The sequence below is a fragment of the Trachypithecus francoisi genome, unplaced genomic scaffold, assembly GCF_009764315.1.
Source record: "Trachypithecus francoisi isolate TF-2019V2 unplaced genomic scaffold, Tfra_2.0 Lachesis_group4, whole genome shotgun sequence".
NCBI lineage: Eukaryota > Metazoa > Chordata > Mammalia > Primates > Cercopithecidae > Trachypithecus > Trachypithecus francoisi.
Window position 1 is genome coordinate 26,365,169 of NW_022681469.1, and position 18,939 is coordinate 26,384,107.

General features: G+C 50.8%; 1 protein-coding gene across 3 annotated transcripts in view; it reads left to right on the top strand.

Moving 5' to 3' along the window:
• PLXNA4 (plexin A4) overlaps positions 1-18,939 on the top strand; it is a 526,156-nt gene that overhangs the window by 72,310 nt on the left and 434,907 nt on the right. The window contains exon 1 of one of the 3 annotated variants that reach the window (XM_033192850.1): positions 3,085-4,002. The exons of 1 other annotated variant lie outside the window; for it this stretch is intronic. The gene's annotated coding sequence lies outside the window, so the exon portion shown is untranslated. Of the gene's footprint in view, positions 1-3,084; positions 4,003-18,939 lie in introns of those variants that run through there. One more of the 3 variants, XM_033192853.1, reaches the window with a different exon arrangement.

The following is an 18,939-nucleotide window of genomic DNA, read 5'->3' on the forward strand; positions in this document are numbered from 1 at the left end:
CCTTAGCCCTCATCAGTTGGAGGGGGTAGAAGAGGTGTGAGAGCCAAAAGAACTTGTACTTAATGCAGAAACACATTTTGAACTGTGGTAAGGTCCTGCCTTTGCCTGTGTGTTTATTCATGGGGTGGGGACAAGATAGCAGAAGGCCTACCCTCATTGTATCATTCTATTTGAAAACAAAAAAGATACATTTGTCTGGAAAGTGACCCTAATTCCCTACATGTGTTTTGTACCTACCTTTGAGTTTCAAAGCACATTAATAAGATGGTATATCCTTTGAATGTCATTGCAACTCTAAGGGGCAAATGTGTCAAATGAGAGATGAAGTATCATTGAGAGGACGTGACCTGCTCCAAATTATAAAGCCGATGACAGGACCAGAAGTAGGACACGTGTCTTCTAACTTCCAATGTAGAGGCTCTACTCATCCCACCCCATTCCATTCTCCTAACTTAAGGGAGTCAATCCAATGGACCATCACTGAAAAAAAAAAAAAACCCTCTACTGTGGCTAATTTGACCCTTTCTGCTCCTCCTTCCGATAATATGATAACTGTCCCCTTCAGTATGCCTTTCACCGTGTTATTCAGTGAAAGGAAAGCAGGGAAAAGGCAATTTGAGATATGGCCCCATTAACAACGGAGAGCTGGCTGGGCCCCTCACCTGCCCATAGCTGGTCCAGCTTTTTGCTGTATGTCTTCCCTGTCATCTGGCTCTGTTATTACTCTTCAGGCACCACATGGCATTCATTTCTCTGAATGAAAATAAATGACACCACACACTAGGCAGGAGATAAAGAATAATAAACACATTTTATTTGCCACCTCTGAAAAAAAAAAAAAAGAAAAAGGTCTTTGACTTCCCATCTATCCATCAGGAAATGGACCTGGAACTCAAGCCATATTCACACACACACACACACACACATACAAACACACACACGCCTGATACGAGGAGGAAAAAGACAATCAGATTATATTAAAAATACATGCCAGAATGACTGAGAATGGAGACAGAGCTGTTTTCTCACCTTCCCCCCTTCCTTTCAGCATTTCATGGCATACAGAGTGGCCAACAGCTATTCAGAAGGAGTACCCCTGCCCTGCTTTTATGGCATACAGAGTGGCCAACAGATATTCAGAAGGAGTACCCCCTGCCCTGCTTTTATTGAACAATATTCCTTAAGTAACCTGTTAGGGACTTCCATGGGGCTATCTGGGCTCTCACTTCTGGGAATGGACTGTGATGGTCCCATGCAGCAATTTTAAAAGGGGCACCTAGAAGCAGTGCCAGGATCAGGTGATGCAAACCTTACATGGATCCGGGGGTGAGGGGGCCTCCTTCGATTTTGTATCCTCAGTGCCCGGCTGGCCTCATGCTAATCCCAGTCTTGCACAGAGAAACATTTGGCCCTCGGCTTCCTCCACCCCAGAAGGATGTCCAAGAGGCAGTAGCATTGAGTGATTTTGTTATGTGTGTCTCTGGACTTCTGAAACTAACCTGATATTGTGTGCTTTATCTAGAGTCTGGGATTCAGGGTTTCTGGGAAGAGTGGAGCCAGATCAATGTATTCACGTGAGCTTAATAAGATAACTCCTTGCTGCTTTCTGGGCCATGCAATACTTAGCAGAGAACCAGAGACTAAAAGGGCTCCACGCTGTCTCCTGGAATATCCTTTAACCAAAGAATCAAACATCTGGTTTACTCCTCATTCTGGCTTGGTTCATCTTCTCATTGGTGAGAGCAAAGTTTCAATGGGGTCCTCTATGGGTGGGCCAAGCCTGACCTACATGTGCTGCTCACCTTGGGGCTTATTTAAACGATCATCTCACAGTTCCTTTCAAAGGCTCCCCAATTCACACAACTTTGATTTCTGTGAGAATATAACCCATATAGGGAGGTATAGGAATTTATGCCATTATCAATCATGTCCACCTAATAAGGAGGCTCTGAGATGTTTTGATGGGAGGGACAGTAATGGGCAGGGAGTTGCTGGGTGTGAGGACAGGGAAAACTAAAGAAGGGACAGGAGAGAGGAGGCCAAGAGCCATTGACTCCTTTAGAGGGTCGTCCTTGATGGTTGCCTATCCCAGGGAATGCCTACTGGACACTGCTGAAGGTGCCACTTCCCTGAGACTATGGTGGGAGCGGGGATGAGGATGAGGGAGGTATGCACAGAGTTGCAATAACAGGTGTGGGAATCCCTTTGGGTTCTCTTGGTGGGTGGGCCCATTCCTAACGGGATCTAGGCAGAGGTTTGGGAGGTAGTGCCACCCACTCCCCATCTCCACTGCCTAAACCAGAACCACATGGTAATTTCTTTCTTTGGACTTCAGAAACCACCCTGATGTTGGCATGGTCTGTTTTGGATGTAGTCTAGGATCTAGGGTTTCAGAGAAGAGAGGAGCCAGGAGAGCCGCTCAGTATAAACATGACTGGAAAAGTCAGGTTACCAAGTCAGCTCTGGGGCACTGACCACTCATGTTCTCTCGTGCAGGCCTTGTGCCCTCAGTGTCCTCGGCCTCCCTGGGTGCCATGTGGGGGTGACTTGGTGGGGTGTTGGGAGGGGTTCTGAGTAGGAATGGGTGTATGCCTCGGCGTCAGTGTGCGTTCGTGTCAGCCCTGAGCACCTGAGGGTCCCTCCGACGGCCAGCGCCCAGAGCTGCACCTTCCGATGCGGCTGGGTGCCTCCCTCTGAGCGCGCGCCTTGCGCCCGGGTCACCCATGTATGCCCCTCTCTCCGCCCCACATCACCACCGCCAGGGTGGCTCTGTGCGGGCCGAGGGGACCCAGGGGGGTGTCGGCAAACATTGGTAGGGCGAGAGCCGGCGAGCCAGGCGGCGGCGGGTGGGAGAGTGTAGGGAGGCGCCCCCTGCCCCCTCTGCCGGCAGCTCTCCCTCGGTCTAGATGTCAGCCGCGAGCTCCGAGCCAGCGAGAGCGAGCCAGAGAGGGAGCGGCGGCGGGCGGCGGGCGGCGGGCGGCGGGCGGCGGGGAGGAGAGGAGGCGAGGCGAGGGAGGGAGGAAGGGAAGCAGGGAGGGCGGGAGGGAGGAGAGGAGGACCCAGAGAGCGCCAGGCAGCTGGAGTTTTTGCAGCGCTTGGCCGGGCTTCAATGCACAGCAGCAGCGAGCTGCGGCGGCAGCAGGCAGCCCGGGAGCTCCGGCGGCGGCCGAGCCAGCGGCGGCCCCGCTCCCTGCCCCCTGCAAACTTTGCTAGCAGCCTGCCCGGGGGGCCGGGGGCGCGCCCGGGAGGCCCGGCTCGGCCCGCGGCCGAGCTCTCCGCTGCCGCAGCGCCAGCCGCCGCCGCCACCACCGCCGCAGCCCCGAGCCTCCCCGGAGAGCAGCCGGTGGCTCCCGAGGCCCCCCAGCCCCGGCCCCAGGGCACTGCCCGGCGAATCCTCCGGCAAGGGTGGGGGCTGCAGCGGCGCGGCCGGCCGCGGGCTTCCGGGGGGCGGCCGCCGCTACCCAGAGAGGAGCGCAGAGGCGCCGAGAGCGCTCCCCGGCGGGTCCCCCGCGCACTCGCCGCGCCCGGGCAGCGGCCCGACCGGGCGAGCATGGGCGGCGCGGAGTGACGCCGCTGTGCCCGCTTGGCATCAAGGACATTCAGCCCGCGGGGGTGGGGACGAAGGGGGGCAGCCCCGCGTCGCCACCGCAGCCCCCGAGAGCCGCCGCCGCTGCTCAGACTCCGGGGCTGGGTGGAGGAAAGGGGTGTTCGGAATCGATCCCCATTTTCCGACCTTTTTGTTGGACATTACGCCCACCTTGGACGCCGCAAGAGGAGCTGTCAAGCCCCGCAGGCTCTGATTCGGCGCCCTCCGCGTTCCTGGGTTGCTCCCGGCTTCCCTGTGCCTCGGTGGAGTATTTGCGTTCGGGGCTGGGGCTGGAGGAGGCAGCCACACGCGCGCACACGCACACGTTCAGAGGAGGGCGAGAGGCAGCGGCATAGGCTCCATCTGCAGTGTCAATGCGGCGCTCCCGCTGAAGGAGGGAAACGCGGCGCGTCCAGGTAAGGAGCCGGCCAGCCGGGGAGCGGGGCCGGGCGGGCGGTGAGGGCAGCGCGGTCGGAGAGACCCGGGCCGGGCCGGCCCGGGAGTCTTCGGTGCCCTGGAGCCAGCCCGCGGCACACGCACACATACACACGCAGGCACACACACAGATCCACACCGGCACACACGGCGCTCGCGCACCTGCCCACGTCCCACCTGGACGCCCGCGGAGGTGCAGCGGCCGGAGCAGGGATTTCCCGGGTGCGTTCTCCTCTCACGCTCCCGGACTCAGACTTCTCTTTCCCGGGACTTTTGGGGTGGGATTCTGTGTATTCCCAGCTCTGCCTCCCACCCGAAGAGGTTGAGGGAGCGATTTTTTAGCTCCCAGCCCCTTTCATCCCTACCTGGGCTTTAAAACGGGAGAAGTCCTGGGAGGTCTCCGGAGACCCACCCAGTGTCATCGCGGCCCCGTGGCCTTTGGACACCCTGGGATTTCAACGGGAGACAGAACCACAGATATTCGGACGCCTATTTGGAGAGAGTGATGGCCCAACGCGTGGAGAGGAGGCCACATAGGCGGTTGGGGCTGCAGTTCTGTAGGGCGGCGCATATGGAACAGACACTGCGTTTCCCCAGTAAGAGGCAGCACAAACGCCTTTCTGAAGCATGGCACTGCTTCCCCGGGAATGCGCCGAGATTTCAGACAGAAAGCGGCTTAAAGCATCGCCGCGTATGTTGCTTGTCTAGGGAAGGTACGGGGGTCAGATCCTCCTTAAAAGGTATGACCTTATTCACAGCCTCCGTCCCTGCTTAGCAACAAGCAGACAGGGCTTGGAGACACAGGACTTGGGTCCCCTCTCACCTCCCTACCCTTCCTTGGCACATGGGGCTGCTTTCCCCGGTGCCTCCGGCTGGCGAACACCTGTCACATGCCTTTCGAGGTGTGTGTCTGAGAAAGATAACTAGAAATGGGAAGCAGGAGGGGTGTAGTTCTCCAAAAGAGGAGGCTTCCCTCCCTCACGACCGCAGCGGGCGGCGGTGCCCACTGGAGGAGGCAAAGTATTCATGGGTCTGCCAGCTTCCCCCAGAGCCCAGGGCTGCTCCGAGTGTAGAATCACTCCACAGAAGCCCGTTCTTTAAGGTCCTATTTCCCGAAAGCATTTTCATTCTTGTTCTCTCTGGCTGGAGTTTCACAGGCTGCTCGGTTTAACTTTTTCTGGAGGAGGTGGGAAGTGTCTGGGGTTCTAAGAGGCTTTTCCATAGTTCCCTTCTTGGGGTCTAAGAGCAACTCATTTAGGGTCTCAGTTGTCATAGGGAGAAGAACATGAGCTCCAAAACAAATTTGGAATTGAATATACATGTACAAGCTCCTGTGTTTCTGGAGCTGTCCCTTTGAGGTACCTTTCTGGGCAACCTGATCATATCATTCTCCCCCAGAACTGAATAAGCTTGTACCCTCTGTCCAAGATCATGTGTTCAGAGTATCCCACAAACCCACCAGTGGAGAAAATATGTTAGGAGTCTTCCAGAACATGATGGGAGAGGAGCAAACATTCTTTTGAACAAGGAGGCCTCAGTGCTAGGCTCAGAATTTGGGTTGTTTTTGTAAATCCTGAAGATGGGGGCTGAATGAAAGGGCTTTTTCAGCACCCTGACTCCGCTATTTCCAAACTTTTTTCAGCTCCTGCAAAGGTCTCTGGCTAGGCTGGGGAGAAGCGCAGACGCCCCGGGAGGGAGATTGTATTCCCGCTGTGTGCTGTGTGAGCTGCCCTTTGATTGACTGAAAAGCGTAGATGGAATAAAGCAAATCTCTCACAATGGGGAGACCCCAGTAGGGGGAAGAAACCTTATTTGCTTTTTAAGCATGGTGGGCGTGTGCACACACATACACACCCAAGATATATACCCACATGCGTTCTCAGAGTCTGGCTAAACGTGGTCAGGTCCCCCAGCCATGTGTGACAATGGGGTCCACTTCTGTCTTCCGGGCTGTGGAAGAAATGGAACATTTCTCCCCACATGCCCCTCGAGGGCGTGGACAGGTAGGTCCCACCTACGTGTACAGCAGCACATGGTTTGCAATAGAAATAATGAGCTCCAGCAACAGTGGGTGCCTCCCAGGTAAACAGTCCCTCGTGAGACCTGGAAGAGGCAAAGGGATAAGGTACAGGATCTTCCTGAAATGTCTGCATCTTCCCTGCAGACCTCCACTCCTTTCTCCGCTTTCCTCCCTACCCTCTTTCCTTTCTCATGTATTTGCAGCCTCAGGATCCATCATTTTAATGCAAAGCCAGCAGTCATTATGCTGGTTATAAGCTAAACATCTGGGTTCAAACAATCTCCGCACTTTCTGCACTTAGCATTAGGTACCAATTTGGTTTCTAGGACAAGGCAGGCATTAATTAACATCTCTGTAAAGCGGAGTATATATCACATTTTCCTGGCTGTCTTGCCCAGCCCTGGAGCATGCCATGCTGTCATTCACCCTCTCTGCCACTCTTCTGTGCCCTTCCTTTTAAGTTCTCTGAGGTTTTTCTCACTGGGAAGGGATTCACACTAGAAAAACTCCAGCCATGAATGCTTCTTTTCAGCAGACCCTCACTGCCTGGTAGATGGTGCTTAAGGCAGCTCTCCTGTGAGCACTAGGTGTGGGTCACCTGCAAGCTGCTCCTTCTTGCCCAATCACACCCTCCTGGGACTCTCCTCTGTCCTCCCAGGACTTCACCCTGGATGCCCACGGGGACACTGCAGACATTTCCGGAGGACTCCAAGGCAGTCAACTTGTTTCCTTTCTCCTTCTCTGTGCCTTTCTGTTGCCTGCTGCTGCTACTCCCTGCAGACAGGGAAATCTGCACGGCAGAGTCTGCCTACATACACTTGGCCTCGGGATCCTTTTCATCACAATGAGGGCTGCTGGGAATGAAGTGGGGGCTTTCTAGGATGGCAGCAGTCCTGAAGTGGGAGAGAGCTAAAGGGGCTGGGTCATTAACCGCTCTTGGTTCATAGTTATCATCAGGCTTTGATGCAAAGAAATCGCAGCGGATCTCTCTACTTCTAGCCAGCTAGGGGGCATTTCTTAGCTGCTTCTCCCCATCCTCACCTAGAGAAGGCATACGCAGACAATGAACATCAGAGACTTGTTGGAGTGGCTCTGTGGTGGGTTACAAGGGGGCGGCAGCAATACAGAAAACACGACCATGATCTTGGCTGTCATTAGACTATGCAACAGATGTGCCAGTGTCTCTTCTCTTCTTATTTGTGTCTGGTGCTACCCAATGTGAAACTGGCTCAGACCCTGGGCTGTTGAGTAGGTTCATTTCCCTCCCTTGACACCTCCCTTCCTCTCCCTCCAACCCCCACTTCTCCGCCCCCACCATTTGCTAATCTACCTCTTGGCTTTGTGCGCACATCCGCCAGCCCATTCGCCCTCAAATTTGCGGCACTCCAAGAAATCAATATAACATGAATTTAACGACAGCTGGATGATTAAGTGTTATTTATATTTAAGAGCGGCATTTTAAAAAGACGTATCACTAATAAATCAAACGGCTGTTTGGGAGATGCACGTGATTAGGATAATTGGCCTATAGGCTCTATCGAGCTGTGCTTGGTCCCCACAGGGCCCCGTGGACAGGACACTGTCTCCTTAAAAGCTGCAAGCTCCATTGCTCCCTCCCGGGACTCCCACCTGATCCCCTCTAGCTGCCCAGACTTTCTCTTTCTTCTTTCACGTTGTCCTCACTGCTCAGGCTGTACCATTCAAGTTGTGGTAGGAAGGTGGAGCCTGTAGGGAGACTGAAGGGGGCTCTGCTGCTAAGTGGTAAGAGATGGATCTTGAAACGAAAGACAGGCAGGAGTCCTGATTCCCACAGCCCAGGCGTGTTCCTGAAGGAGGAGGCTGCTTCCCTGCATGGTATAGAGCAGCCTGGAAGAAAAGCTTCCTGAGTCCCTGTGTAAGTCTGTGCAAGCCCCCACACCCCTGCCCTGTCCTGTGGCATCAGCCTCCCAAGGGAAGAGGCTGTGAGGATATTAGTATTGGTTTCAGTTCTTGTAAAAACAATGGAATGAAAGATGATAATTAATGAAGATGGTGGCCAATATTTATTGAGCACTCATTTGGGCTAGGCACCATTTAAGTAGTCTGCCTCATAACAACCCAGATAGGCTATTACCGTCCCCATTTCCTCCAGGAGGAAACTGAGATGCAGGAGGTTAAAGACTTTGTCCCAGATCACACAGCCACTTAGTGAGGGAGCCAAGTCTCACTTGTGAGCAGTCTGACCTTTCTCCTCATCACTGTGCTGGTTGCCTCCTTAGAATATATGTGTTCACTGTATTGCTGCCCCTTTGGGAGGTTTATGGGTGAGGGCTTAGGAGGAAGTTTAGAATATCTGGTCCTAGTCTCTTGCACTACCTCTGTGATGCCAGGCAAATGTATTTATTCATTGAGCCTCGATTTCCCCATGCATCGAGGGGGATGCGTCTTCTCTTTGGCTGTTGGTAGGTTATAAAATTGCATGGATCATTCTAGCAGAGTGCCCAGGTCCTGAGGGTGACTGTCACCCCATTTGGCAATTCCCATTTTCTCCCAGGAAAAAATAAGGAGTGAATGAACTAATTGAGTGAAGCCCCATCTTTACTTTAGACTCTACGAGGCTCCAATTCTGATAGGAGTCTCGTTCTCCCTGCTGACTGCTTCAAATTGCTAGTATTGTGGAATCAGCATTTTCTCATTTCATCTTTAAAGTAGCTGTGCAAGGTAGGTATTGTTTGTTCCCATTTTGATAGCATAGAAACTAAGGCTGAGAAGAGAGTTTAGGTGAGATGTCTAAGGCCCCAGGTTGCTAAGGGACGGATGGTTTTTTCACTCTTGGGCAAAGATTCTTACCATTACACCACTCACGGTAGGTGCTTGACATTTGTTCAGTCATGCATTTATTACTCCTAGAGTTTCTGACTTTAGGATCCAGAAGCAGGGAAGAAATCTGTGCCTGGGGACATCATGCCATGCTGGGTGCCTGGATCCTATGGTGGTTGGAGCAGAGACTCATCAGATGTTGGTGCCAATGGACCATGTCGGAGGATAGCCATCTGTAGCACTTAGAGGAATTTTGATAGGTCCCCATTTGCATGAAGAAAATAATTCAGACCTGAGATGGTGCAGGCTGAGACAAGGCATCAGGAATTATATCCTGATGCCAAAAGGTGTGGGTGTGAATCCCTGAAGGAGTCCATGGGCCTGGTTGGGTTCTGTCCCAATCCAAAGCCAGGGCTAAGCTCAGTCCCTCTGGTCCAAACGTTTTAGGAAAAATCCACAAGTGAGGCACTTTGATTACTTGCTTTTTTTCTTCTTCTTCTTTTTCTCCAAAAGACACACTTTTATTCCATGCATTATTTCTTTGACTTCTCTACACTGTGAGGTGAGTGAAGGTTGTGTCCAACTTGAGGTGGCTAGAAGGGGTGTACCTGGAATTTCATCACCTCCCCTCTGAGGCAGCAGCAGGAATGAGTGGATAAAACACTGGCAGGTAACGTCCTGTGCAAACTGAAACCAACAGGTGTTGGCGAGATCTCAGGCATCCTCTCTTTTCCTTCTGAGCTTGGATCTTCCCCTTCCCCTCTATGGTGTTTCCTCCATGAACCAGGATTCGCAACAGCAAATTGGATTTGGGGATGTTTTGTCACTCCAACACAAAACAGATCACTAGCTAAGAGGATAGAGCCTCCTCAGTCAATGCGCTGAACATAGCCTCACTGAATTAATTCCCAAGATCTTACAGTGTAGAGTATTTTCATTATGAAGTGCGAGGAGAGAAGCAGTTGAGGAAGAGGTCACTGGAAATTTAGAAAAGGAAAACCATGGCAGTTGAAAGGCTTTCCTGGTCTTTGCTCAAGATCAGTTCCTTATCTGACATACTCACTGAACTCCTCTCGAATGAGCACAGCTGGATTTCCCTTTTGGTAGTGTAGAGGCTCAAACTAGAAGGTGAACCAATCATTCCTTGGCTTTGGCCCAGAGGCCAAGAGGAAAGAAGTAAGCAAGGCATAGCTGGTGGATTGCTTCCGTCCTTGTGGCAGGGTTAGAGAGTGAGAGGAGACAGTAGCAGACTTCCGGATGTGCAACTGAAGAAGCAGCCTGCCTGGAATGTCAGCTAACGTTGCTAGAGTCAGTTGGAGTTCATTTTCTTCCTCTCCATCTCAGACCTGCTTTCCTGAAAGTAATACTTAAAATAGAGCAGAGTTTCCCAAAGTATATGCTGTGGGGGAATGAAAAGGCATTACATACAAAAAAGTTTCCACAGTCAAATAAGTTTGCAAAACCCTGGATGTAAAGCAAAGCTGAAGTTACTCCTTGCTGCAGGACTTCTCAGATCCTTTAATATACTCACATGGATTGCGAAATCACAAAAGTAGATATATTGTATAGTAGACCTGGAATCCACTGAGAAACACTGAACTAAGACAGGCACTTTCCTATGTCTACTCTCACATGTGAATAAAGAGGTGGCTTCTACAGTGAAAATTTCCACTGAACCTTTGCATTACGTAAACCAAGTACTGGATTCTGGTGATTGTGTAAGCATTAGGTTCTCAAGCAGAATTGTGCCAGGCAGGTAGAGAGGCCATCTCTGGCCTCAGCATTTGCTCAGCCTTCTTTAGAGCCTATCCTGCCCCTTGTCTTTCCAAGGAAAGAGACAGCTACTTAGGCACATGTCCATTTTCTTAGGTTCCTAGATGATTCCCCTTGCTTAAAAACTACTGTTGTGGAAAAAACTAGGCTTTGGATACAGATAATGTAGAAAACTCTAACTAAAGCGTCTTGGGAAAAATCATTTTATATTTCAGTTTATTGTTTATAAAATGAGGAGGTTAGTCTAGATTGATGATTAAACATATTTTAATATGTATACAGTGAAAGTCTTTGCTCCAGTGAAATTTTATATGGAATTCCAATGCACAGAACAGATGCAAGCAGGACTATTCTTGTCGAACCTATGGAAAGCCTGAGCCTTGCCCCCTCTGCCTGTCTGTCCTTCACCCTAGTCACAGCCTGGGTTCCCTAGAAAGTAGAGCTCAAGGCAGAAGCTGTGTGTTACCACTTTATTGAGAGGTGGGGTCCCAGGGAAGCAAAAGTGAAGCAAAGGAGGACAGGTAGGGAAGGAAGAAGAACAAATAGTGTGTTACCAAGCTGGCCCTGGCTTCCCAGTGAAAAGCAGCTGGTGGCTCAGTCACTCAGGAGGTATCCAGGGAAGCCTGGTGTGAACACTATATCTCAGAATAGTCTGTGGTGGGGAGGCACAGCCAGCAGTTAATCCACGGGTCCTTCTGGTCTGCTGTAGCTCACTGGTCACAGGTCAGCCCACGAGGCATCAGTCAACTCCTCTCACTTTGGGGTTGGGATACCAGGTCAAGCTAGAGCCTCTGTGGGTCAAGCCCTGGGGCTGGGGTTTCCTTAGCTCTCCCTGCAGTAGGTATGTCAGAGTTACCCCTGCAGGAGCTCAACCTTTGCCTCTGAAGGAAGAAAAGACAGCAAGAACTTTAGGATCAGAGGAATGGCAGAAAGCATCACTGGGGCCTCTCTTGTCCGTTAGATACTGACCCTGTCTTCCTCCCTAAATCCGTATGCTTGCCCCTAACCACTGATTGATGTGAGCAACTCACTGACTTAGAGACGTGGGTCTGCGTTAGGGCATCTGCCTGAGCGTTGCGGCTTCTAGAGGGTAGGGTCAGCCCCTGCTTCAAGGAGTGTCTTGTTTAATCAAGAGCTCAATTCATACTTTTTAATAATGGTGAAGAAGCTGCTACTGGCAGTGGCAATGATAACAAGGGGAACAGGAAAATGACTGCAGCTCAGAATTGGGGTGGGATGGCGTGATGTCAGGCGAGATTCTGCAGATTTGGGCAGATACATAAATTGGGAGTCTGGGATAATAGTTTCCATGCAAGGAACATAAAGTTCTTCAGAACAGTGTCAGATGGCAAGACAGGGCAGGGTACTCCAATTAGGAGCCCCAGAATTCACAAGTCTATGTCAACGCTAGCTGACGACACTGTGGGTTATCCAATTTAAACCCCAAATAGAAACCACATGAAGAATGGGTGCCAATCCGATATCTGGAGACTTTTCTAATGTTTTGGGACGTCTTAAACAACAGCGAGCCTTCCGCATAGTGGTGTGTGACTACCTCAGGGACAGCATGGCTGCTGGGAAGCAGGGAGAGGTAGTAATGACCTCTGCCACCCCCCTAGTTTTCAGAAATAATGAAAGCATTGAAATATAATGCAACAGGGGACATTTCTGCATAAACTATTTCCTATAAGTCATTGCCTTTAGCTAATCCTGCCCCTCATCAACATTTTTTACTACTCCTGTGCTTTGAAGGCCCTTTAGGGTCAGGCTGGGCAGAGGACTGATGGTCATGCTGTGCTTGTGACCTCTTTCCAGCTCTCTTGTCCATTAGATACTGACCCTGTCTTCCTCCCTAAATGCACTTGCCCCTAACCACTGATTGATGTGAGCAACTCACCGACCTAGAGACGTGGGCCTGCATTAGGGTGTCTGCCTGAGAGTTGCAGCTCCCAGAAGGTAGGGTCAGCCCCTGCTTCAAGCAGTTTTTGGTTTAATCAGTAACTCAATTCATGCTTTTTAATAATGGTGAAGAAGCTGCTACTGGCAGTGGCAATGAAAACAATGGGAATCATGTATTTCCTTATACTTTAGGTTGAGAGGGACCATTTCTTACTTATTGTATACTCAGTGCCCAACCCAGAGCCTATCTTACTGGAAGCAATGAATAAATATTTGCTGTAAAAATAGAAGGAATAAATGGAGCAGGATAAGGTGGAGAAGAATGACTTTAAACATATCAATACTAGGGAAGTGTGAACCAGGCTAATATGGTGGGTTCTTGCTCTGCAGCAGGAACAGAGCAGGGATCACATCAAGTCAGGCTGACTGGCTATTCTAGAGGATTCAGATGAATCCAGATGGGTGCAGGCTGAGCCCCTCAGTCACCCTCCAGCATCCTGGGTCATAATGGTCAGGGACAGGTAGGTGCAGTGGTCTTGCTCATGGATGCACATGGAATTAAATTATTTCTCTCTGTGCAAAACTCATTACGGGTTTAGGCGCTGATAGATTGGGGGGAAGACCAAGCTGAGTTTAGCAGAACATTCCAAAGACTAGTCTATAAAATCCTCCATGGAAAAAACATTCTGTGATCAAGTAAGTTTTGCAAGCATCCTCTCTTTGGTCCTCTTCATGGAGATGCACAAGGGCAAATTAAAGGCGAAGAAGACCTGTTTTTGGGAAACCTATTTATTCTTCGCCCACTGCTTTTCAGGTTATTGGGCCATGGGGATCCCTTTATGTGGGTATATTCAAGCCTATTCATGTCTCCTGGAAAGAGGGTTCCCTAGAAAGGCATTTGGGGAGATGGTGGCCTTCAACCGGAAGCTTTCAAGTTTTGGTTTACTTCAGAGGTGAAAAAACCGGAAGAATGAATTCACTGTACTGATGAAATAGGGACTTGCAGGGACTTGTGGCCCCAACTTTCAGAGGCACTGCCTGCCTCTTGTCCTTGTCATTTGCTTTTGAGACTCCCAGAAATGACTGCGAATTCTCATAAAACTTTAGCGACCATGGCCTTGCGATCTGCCTTCAGGTGTGTATTTCATAAAGAAACCATTTCAAGAAGTGTGAATGCCACTCTGACAGGTTTGTGGACATGTTTCCCACAAGTGGCACTTTTTGGTTGCACATAACAGATCAAGATGGATGTTTGCAAAATATGTGAGTAATGACATTCACCTTCTCAATTTTTTTTTCTCCAGCTATACTTCTTGAATAAGAGGCTTCAATATAACTGACAAAGATAAATGTTCTTTATCAAATTAACAAAGGAAGCTTGAGTTATTAAGACACATCTCCCTAAACTTTGGATAGTTGAAACAATTTTCTCTTGGGAAAAGAAAACTTTGCCATCCAAGAAAGGGCTGAGGATTTCTTTTTTTTTTTTTTTTTTCTAATTAGACTGTAAATCCATGGTTTCCACCACTGGGTAGTGACCTGGGAGTGAAGTTAGGCATTTCCCATGGAAAGCATTTTCACCACCTGGCATTCATCTAACACAGGTAATGATTGTGTGTGTGTGTGTGTGTGTGTGTGTGTGTGTGCGCGTGTGAGAGAGAGAGAGAGAGAGAGAGTGGGAGTGTGTATGTAGGTTGGGGTAAAAGGGGGTACCCTCTCAGTGGTATTTGGGTTTGAATCACTTGGGGACACTGGTAATTCACGTGCCCAATTATAGGGCCCCCCCATGCTTGGTACAGGCACGGTCCTCCTTTCCAGAGTGAATAACAGTTGCTAACACACACTAACAAAATTCCCCTGACGCCCATTCATAAAGCATTGCACTGGTGATTCTATCAGCATTAAACTGTTTGGTGACTGAGCTTAGAATTATAGGAATCGGAGAAATGAATTAGCAGTAAATCAAGTCCCAGCTGAGTTCGAACCCAACTGCAGTGAGTTTTAAATTAAAAATATCTTGCTATGATGAAGCAGTTATAAGTCAAGCACTGGAGTTCTGTCGCTCTTGACTTGGGAGAAGTGTGGCAGCCACCCTTTGAAAGGAAAACCCTGACAACAGCTTGTATTGATTCCCAGCCATGCTGGGAAATTGCCATTTCATTTCTTCTTCATAAACTGTTGACTTTCATTTTTTTTCAAAAAAAGGAATCCTATTTGCAGGGATACAGCAGGGCTCTGGGAGGAAGACAGGTGGGAGAGGGCTCAGGCCTACGGGGGACTATTCATGGCATTCTCTTTGGTCCTCAGGAAGAGTCCTGCTGAAGGGGAATCTGGGTCTGCGGGTGTCATGTGGTTTGTTTCCCTGCTCGGACCATATGTGATTCTTCTTTCTGGAGGATCTGTACAAAAAACAACAAAGAGAACACTTCAAGGAAGCTGCAAGACTGTCGTGTTGCAGTGACAATTGCGGTATAATAGGAAATCATTTATGTAAGTTACAGTGCCCTCTGAATGGAGCTTGTCAGAAATGTGGCTACGGTCTTTCCAGGCTTATTTTTGTTTCTTCCTGCAAAATAATCCTGAGGTTTTCATTTTCAGAGCAATTGAAGAAATATTATGTACTGGCCAGGGAATACAGAAACTGAGCTTCTAATCCTAGGTCTGCTGAATGTCTTTCAGCGAGTGCCCTCTCTGGGCTAGGCCTCAATTTGTCCTCTTTAAATCCAGGAATAAACCCTTGCTGTTTCACACCTGCAGCCCAGGAGGTGAGGATGAATGTGGCCTTGCATATTAAAGAGTTGGGTGAGCATCAGAAGAAAGAGTCTATTTACACACAAGGTCAAAGAAAATCAAGACAAAGAGAATGAAAACTGAGCTTAGGCCTCTCATCACACCTTTATTAGCTCCCGTGTGTTTGCTGAGCTGGCGAGGAGGTGTGAGTGATAAAAGCCACATGCAGAGGGTCAGAAAGGAGAATGTAGTAGGGATGGCAGGAGACAGTGGCAGGGAATGGTCAGTACAGGAGTCCAGAGGCCTGGGTCCCTGGGGAAATCTCTATCCTGGCAGTAGTAGGTTCAATTGGGGACTGCAGAAAAAGAAAAGGGTTCGTAACATCCCTCGATGCCTACATTTCACTAAGCTCCATGCACATATATTTGCATATTTTAGTAAGAGAGGTTGATATGATGTTATGAAATATTTAATCAATTAATTGATCAAGCAATTAGTCAATTCAAGCAATATTTATTGAGTGCCTACTATGTGCTAGGCACTATGTGAGAATTTGTGTAGAGATGAAAGACCTACTTCTGCCAGGAGGGAGTTCATGGCTAGTGTGTCAACAACATATGTGGGAATAGAGAATTTACATGCAATGTGACAGGAAGTGAGATTGGGGCATGAAGAGGGTGCTCTGGGAATAGGAAGAGAGGAACCCATCCAGTTATGAAAAGCAGGACATGAAGAAGGGCTCCTGGAGAAGGAGGAGGAGGAGCAAGAAGAGGGGGAAGAGGAGGAGGGGAGAAGGAGGAAGAGGAGGAGGGGAAGGAGGAGGAGGAGAAGGACGAGGGGAGAAAGGAAGAGGAGGATGAGAGAGAAGGATGAGGAGACGGAGGAGGAGGAGCAAAGGGAGGAGAAGGAGGAGGAGGAGAAAGAAGAGGTGGAAGATGAAGAGGAGGAGAAAGGAGGAAGAGGAGGAGGAGGAGAAAGAGGAGGAGAAGGAGGAGGAGGAGAAAGAGGAGGAGAGGAAGGAGGAGGAGGACGAACGAGGAGGAGGAGGAGAAGGAGGAAGCGGAGGAGGAGACGGAGGAGGAGAAGGGAGAGAGAAGGGAAGGAGAAGGAGTAGGAGGACAAAGAGGAGGAGGAGAAGGAGGAGGAGGAGGAGGAGAAAGATGAAGAGAAGGAAGAGCAGGAGAAGGGGGAGGAGAAAGAGGAGGAGAAAGAGGAGGAGAAGGAAGAGGACGAGAAGGAGGAGAAGGAAGAGAAGGAAGAGAAGGAGGAGGAGGGGATGAGGAGGAGAGGGAGGAGGAGGAGGAGGAGAAGGAGAAGGAGGAGGAGAAGGAGGAGGAGAAGGAGAAGGATAAGGAGGAGGAGAAGAGGAGGAGGAAGGAGGAGGGAGGAGGAGGAGGAGAGAAAGAGGAGGAGAAGGAGGAGGAGGAGAAGGAGGAGGAGGAGAAGGAGGAGGAGGAGAAGAGGAGAGGAGAAGGAGAAGGGAGAGGGGAAGAAGGAGAATGAGGAGGGAAGGAGGAGGAGGAGGAGGAAGGAGAAAGAGGAGGAGGAGAAGGAGAAGGAGGAGGAGGAGAAGGAGGAGGAGGAGAAGGAGGAGGAGTAGGAGGAGGAGGAGAAGGAGAGGAGGAGAAGGAGGAGGAGGAGAGAAGGAGAGAAGGAGGAGGAGGAGGAGAAGGAGGAGAAGGAGGAGGAGGAGGAGAAGGAGAAGGAGGAGAGGAGGAGGAGGAGGAAGGAGGAGAAGGAGGAAGAGGAGGAGGAGAAGGAGGAAGAGGAGGAGAAGGAGAAGGGAGGAGGAGGAGGAGGAGAAGGAGGGAAGGAGGAAGAGGAGGAGGAGAAGGAGGAGGGGAGGAGAAGGAGGAGGAGGAGAAGGAGGAGGGAGGAGAAGGAGGAGGAGGAGGAGGAAAGGAGGAGGAGGAGGAGGAGAAGGAGAAGAGGAGGAGGAGAAGAAGAAGGAGGAGGAGGAGGAGGAGGAGAGAGGAGGAGGAGGAGAAGGAGAAGAAGGAGGAGGAGGAGAAGGAGGGAAGAAGGAGAAGAAAGAGGAGGAGAAGGAGGAGGAGGGAAGGAGAAAGAGGAGGAGGAGGAGAAGGAGAAAGAGGAAGGAGGAGGAGAAGGAGGAGGAGGAGGAGAAGGAGGAGGAGGAGGAGGAGAGGAGAAGGAGGAGGAGGAGGAGAAGGAGGAGAGAAGGAGAAAGAGGAGGAGAAGGAGGGGAGGAGAAGGAGAAAGAGGAGGAAAAGGGGAGGAGGAGGAGAAGGAGGAGGAGGAGAAGAGGAAGAGGAGGAAAGGAGGAGAGGAGGAGAAGGAGGAGGAGGAGAAGGAGAGGAGGAAGGAGGAGGAGAGGGAGGAGGAGGAGAAGGAGGAGGAGGAGAAGGAGGAGGAGGAGGAAGGAGGAGGAGGAGAGGAGGAGGAGAAGGAGGAGGAGGAGGGGAGGAGGAGAGAAGGAGAAGAGGAGGAGAAGGAGAGGAGGAAAGGAGGAGGAGGAGAAGGAGGAGGAGAAGGAGGAGGAGAAGGAGGAGAGGAGGAGGAGGAGAAGGAGGAGGAGGAGAAGGAGGAGGAGAAGGAGGGAGGAGGGAAGGAGGGGAGGAGAAGGAGGAGGAGGAAAGGAGGAGGAGGAGAAGGAGGAGGAGGAGGAGGAGGGAAGGAGGAGGAGGAGAAGGAGGAGGAGGAGAAGGAGGAGGAGGAGGAGGGGAGGAGGAGGAGGAGGAGGAGGAGGAGGAGGAGGAGGAGAGGAGGAGGAGGAGAAGGAGGAGGAGGAGGAGGAGGGAGGAGGAGGAGGAGAAGGAGGAGAAGGAGGAGGAGAAAGAGGAGGAGGGAGGAGAAGGAGGAGGAGGAGAAGGAGGAGGAGGAGAAGGAGGAGGAGGAGAGGTAGAAGGAGAAGGAGGAGGGGGAGAAGGAGGAGGAGGAGAGGGAGGAGGAGGAGGAGAGGGAGGAGGAGGAGGAGAGAGACGAGAGGAGGAGAGGGAGGAGGAGAAGGAGGAGAAGATGGAGGAGGAGGAAGAGGAGAAGATGGAAGAGGAGGAAGAGGAGAAGATGGAGGAGGAGAAGAGGGAGGAGGAAGAAGAGGAGGAGGAAAAGGAGGAGGAGGAGAAGGAGGAGAGGAATATGGAGGAGGAGGAGAGGAGGAGAAGGAGGAGGAGAAAGAGGAGGAGGAGAAGAAGGAGGAGGAGAAGAAGGAAGAGGAGGAAGAGAGGAGAAGGAGAAGAAGGAGGAGAAGAAAGAGGAGAAGGAAAAGGAGGAGGAGAAGAAGGAGGAAGAGGAGGAGGTGAAGGAGGAGGAGGAGGAAGAAGAGGGGTATCCAGTTGAGTTTTAGAGGATATTTTGAAGGCTCCCTCAGATTGGCTTTGTGAACTCATAAGCAGAGGTCCCACGTGGAGGAAGTAGCACAGAGAGGTGAGAGCACAGCCCTCGGGGTCTGCAGGAGTTCAAGGCAGAGGTGGGAAGTGGGGCAAGGGGCAACATGGCAGAGGCTGCACCAGGACCAGTATCAGTGTCCAGCTAAGTGATTTATCCATCAGCAGCAGTCAGGCCTGGGGATCTCCAGGAAGAGAATCAACAAGACCAGATTTGTACTGTGCAAGGTTAAGCGGGGGCCATGTGGAGAATAACTGGAAGTGGGCTATTGCAGTAAATCAAAGCATCCTGAGCTGGGACTGATCAAAGGTGGTGGCAAAGGAGTGAAAGGGGCTGATCTAAGAAGTACATC